Raw genomic sequence first — 5,194 nt, forward strand, 5'->3', positions numbered from 1 at the left:
CTGAAGCCTGTGACAGTGATGTGCCAATCGTGGTAATGGGCACCCATGGTGGACAGTGTTGGCTGGAGCTTCCCGACTAAATCAAGCCTGGAAGCAGGAGTGGCATCCACTTCCAAAATGGCTTGCCTCTGGAAACTCTATGTATGAACAGTGCTCAGGCTGTTTGTTCATAGGGTCACTATGAGTCGTCTACGACTTGACGGCATTAAACAACAACAACATCATTAAATAGATAATTTAGTCAATTCCAGTTATCTAGGAAGTGGGCAAAGAAAAATACGTTAGGTATTTCATTTCATTCTCATGTTTCTGTTTTTAAATTTACTGATAGTTTTATTGTGGTTGGATAATTAAAGATTTCAAAAGTAGGCTTAGGAAGCCAGTCCTTGATTCACCCTTCTTTTGCATTCTTGGCTAGCAAGCTGGCTACATTTATCTCAAGATAAAAGTGATGTATAATTTTCTTGTCATCTAAAGTTACCTTCACTGAAAGGACCAATCACTCTGGGTCTTTTTCTACCATTTTCCTATCCTCTTTGTTGTCATTCTTGCTGATCTGCCTTGGTGACATGATCCCTGATAAATCATGATCTATAAACCCTGGTAAGTATTCTGCTCCATTGGTCTATTCTGTTTACCTTATTCTTTTGCAGCCTGAGCATCAGTACTCTCAATCAATTCTCCATGCATAGAGATGTCTGCAATACTGTGGTCAGCCCATAGACTTGATATCTCACCGGGGGGAATTGCTTTCTATAGTGGGGATGGTTCTGTTTAATGTGACCTTTTAGAACTTTCTCTAGTACTTCATTCTTTGCTTCACTGCTGATATTCTGGTATTTGTGCTGATAATTGGGTGCATGATCTAACAGTGATGCATGATAGCACTGGTCATTGTGTACTGCACATTTGTTATCTTTAGCTGTAAAGGCAATCAGAGCTGAGAATAAGCCATTTCCATATTCTCTTTTCAGAACATCAAGCTCCATGGTCTTAAATTCTTTCACTACAAGGTATCTCTTCCAGGAGATATTCGTTATGAGCTGTGAGCTGTACAAGCATGTCTTCCTTGGTGTCATTCCTGTTGATGAAAACATTAATTTCTTATATTGTACATTTTGGTTGTTTCCAGTTTTGCTGGAGAAGTTCTGCTGTTTATGAAGAAATCAGCACTTATTCACCCTGTACTATCTTATCCATTATGCCAAGTGTGGAAGAGGGGCTGGTAGGTGACTCTACATCTCTTCCTTTTCCTTGTAGTGGTTATGTCATCATGAAAGACGCTTGGGCTTTCTGAAGTTTAATGTACCCTTCTGTTAGCAACAGAACCAAAGGAGTGCAACCAATACAGCTTTTTTCTTTACTGAGTCTACCAGGAATACTTTGAATACATTTGAATACTTTGCCTCATTTAGTTGTCATTCTCTAATCTTGGACAAGACTTTAAGTCCTGTTATATACTTTCCATATAAGTTTGTTTCTTTACTGAGACTCTCCTTTTTGTTAATTAGTATATTTTTTTTTAAATTCATCACAGTACCCAAAATAACCTCAAGGATACTCCTCCCTATACCTTTGCTCTTTTCTCATGTATATTTCAAAGGCTTCAGCTATTCTTTTTCTATTTCTATTTTGAACTGGTACTTGTTCTACATTTGCACATTCTAGTTAATCTCTTACATTTGGCATCTTCAATTCCAGCAAACACTACATGAGTCTAATCCTCCACTTCCTTTCCTAATGCTCAGAGTCCTAGACTTGAATTTCTAATCTTTCTCACCTCAAATGATTTCTTCTACTACTTATAACTTTCCCATACCTACAAGTATTCTTATGTTTCATTCTTAAAACCATGGGATCTTGGCCAGACTTTAGTTTATCTTGTTTTAAACAGTGATTCGTGAATTTTAGTTTCATTTTCCATTGCCAATGAATCCCTGTCCCAAATACTTGCTTTAGTTTAGTTCATCTGTATCTCTTTTTAGCCATTCCTGTCAACTTTATCCTATTGTTGACTTTTTAATTAGTATCTTAAATAATGCTTACTCATTTGTAGAGATTATCTATGGACTTGAAGTAGGCACTCTCTTGTTACCATTTTTATATTTTAACATTTTCCTTAGCTCTTTCCAACTTCCTCTCCAAATAGTAGGACAGTATTTGAAAACCTTCAGAATTTCCTACAGGATCTATTTTTTGTTTTATTAGATTATTCCCATAACAGCAATTTTCTATTAGAATATACTGGCACTTTTTTTTCCCTCTTTCAGATGGGGAGACAAGACCTGAAAATAATATGTCATCCACACACTTAGGCATTTCTGGAAAAATGTCCTGTGCTGCAGCAGTAGTGGAAAAACTAAAAATAAGTGATCATAGAAGTTTCAACACCTTAGGAACATATGAATCTGAAGGCAATCTAGCTAGCCAACAGGAAAACCAGCAGACACTGCCAAGGGAAATACAAAGGGAAAAGACAATATGCACTTGGGAGAAAGATGCTATAAATAATGAGAAGGGGAAAAGCATCAGTATGAATTCAGACCTTATAATACAACAAGAAGTATCTACAGAAGAGACCCCTATGAAATGTAACAGACATAAAACTGATGTCAAACAGAATTTAACCCCAATTAAAAAAGACAAATCATGTAAGTGCAATGAATGTGGAAAAGCTTTCAGTTACTGCTCTGCTCTTATTCGTCATCAGAGGACACATACTGGAGAAAAACCTTACAAATGTAATGAATGTGAAAAAGCCTTCAGTCGTAGTGAAAACCTTATAAACCATCAAAGAATCCATTCTGGAAATAAACCTTATAAATGTGATCAATGTGGAAAAGGTTTTATTGAGGCTCCATCTCTTACTCAGCATCAAAGAATTCACACAGGAGAAAAGCCCTATAAGTGTGATGAATGTGGGAAATCATTTAGTCAAAGGACCCATTTGGTCCAGCATCAGCGAATTCATACAGGTGAAAAGCCATATACTTGTAATGAGTGTGGAAAAGCATTTAACCAGAGAGGCCACTTTATGGAACATAAAAAAATTCATACAGGAGAAAAACCTTTCAAATGTGAAGAATGTGATAAAACTTTCACTAGGAGCACACACCTTACTCAACATAAAAAAATCCATACTGGAGAGAAAACCTATAAATGTAATGAGTGTGGGAAGGCCTTCAATGGACCATCGACATTTATTCGACATCATATGATTCATACTGGTGAGAAACCCTACGAGTGCAACGAATGTGGGAAAGCCTTCAGTCAACACTCAAACCTCACACAACATCAGAAAACGCACACTGGGGAGAAACCCTATGATTGTGCTGAATGTGGAAAATCCTTTAGTTACTGGTCATCCCTTGCTCAACATCTGAAAATTCATACTGGAGAAAAACCTTACAAATGCAATGAATGTGGGAAAGCCTTCAGTTACTGCTCATCCCTTACTCAACATCAGAGAATTCATACTAGAGAAAAGCCCTTTGCATGTAATGAATGTGGAAAGGCTTTCAGTTACCTCTCAAACCTTAATCAACATCAGAAGACACATACCCAAGAGAAAGCCTATGAATGTAAGGAATGTGGAAAAGCCTTTATTCGGAGTTCATCTCTTGCAAAACATGAGAGAATACATACTGGAGAGAAACCCTATGAGTGTCAAGAATGTGGGAAAACCTTCAGTTATGGCTCATCCCTCATTCAGCATAGAAAAATACATACTGGAGAAAGACCATACAAGTGCAATGAATGTGGAAAAGCCTTCAACCAGAACATACACCTTACTCAACATAAGCTAATCCATTCAGGAGCAAAGCCTTATGTGTGTGCAGAGTGTGGTAAAGCCTTTCGTCACTGTTCATCTCTTGCTCAGCATCAAAAAACTCACACAGAAGGGAAAGCTTACCAATGTAATGAATGTGATGAAGCCTTCAGTCAGAACTCACATCTGACTCAGCATCTACAAATTCATACTCGAAAGAAGCCCTATAAATGCAATGAATGTTACAAAACCTTTAGTCAGAGCACTCATCTGACTGAACATCAGAATCTTCACACTGGAGAGAAACCTTACAACTGTAGTGAATGCAAGAAAACTTTCAGCCAGAGTTCATACCTCATTCAACATCAGAGGATTCATTCAGGAGAGAAGCCTTTTGGGTGCAACAAATGTGGAAAAGCATTTAGATACCATTCTTCTCTCAACAAACATCAGAGACTTCATCCTGGCGTGTGATTATTCTAGGAACATTCAATCTCATCTTTTTGTTAAATGATAATGAATCAAAACAGACTGGAAAACTGTTTAATATATTTTATATTTTCACTTTATAGAACTGAAGGAAACTCTGATGACAGAGTCCATCAGGAATTGTACTGCTAACACAAAGGCCATGCCTTGTGCCTCTCTGGAGGTTAGCATCCAGCAACTTCAACAAAAAAAGATGGGTAATCCTCTCCTATATGATTTATTGTCTCAGAAACCCAGTAGAGGCCAGCTGTGATGGATTCTGACTCCCTAGCAATGAATTTTTGGTTATGAAACAAAAAGTTCATTGAATTAAACTAATCCAGTTATATAATACTAGGAAATTCAACCATGTTATGCTTCAGTTTCCTCATCTATAAAATGAGGAATTTGGAATAGACAATTTCAAAGGTACTTCGGAGTTTTGTATTAAGCTTTGTATATTCAAATTATGTTCTTGAATAGGATTATCATATATCTACATTTGCTATGTTGCATGTAAAACATATATGTTATGTTTATTTTGCCAGTAAAAGGTATGTGAACATCTATAATTAGACTAGAATCTGTTATGCTCCTGTTCAGTGTACTAAAGTTGTTTAGATCACAGCTTCATAATACAAAGAATTATAAAATACTCTCAAATCATTAATTCAGTATCATGTTACTGTTGTTCTGTACCATTGAGTCAGAAATGACCTATACTTGACCCACAGTGCAGCCTCTTACCACTAGGCCATCAGAGTTTACAATAACTTAACTCAGTCTGAGTATTAGAATATCTTGGTTTTTGTATTGTGTTTTAGTTTTTTAATAATGAGGAATTTATTGTCTCATGCATTCAGAAGCCATAAGTCCAAATTCTGAGTGTTAGTCGGGTTACTTTCATCTTCCTATTTCTGTTCTCTTTCTCACTTCTCTAGGGGAAGGTCCTTCTTT

General features: G+C 36.8%; 1 pseudogene across 1 annotated transcript in view; it reads left to right on the forward strand.

Moving 5' to 3' along the window:
• The window catches only part of LOC102859025, a 12,173-nt pseudogene extending 7,930 nt beyond the window's left edge, over nt 1-4,243 (forward strand). The window contains exon 4 of the transcript XR_439048.1: nt 2,271-4,243. The product of XR_439048.1 is annotated as a zinc finger protein 184-like (transcript). The remainder of the gene's footprint in view (nt 1-2,270) is intronic.
• Nucleotides 4,244-5,194: the final 951 nt, after the last annotated feature.

This window comes from Elephantulus edwardii, unplaced genomic scaffold (genome assembly GCF_000299155.1).
Source record: "Elephantulus edwardii isolate Elephantulus edwardi_28Jun2011 unplaced genomic scaffold, EleEdw1.0 scaffold00538, whole genome shotgun sequence".
Lineage (NCBI taxonomy): Eukaryota > Metazoa > Chordata > Mammalia > Macroscelidea > Macroscelididae > Elephantulus > Elephantulus edwardii.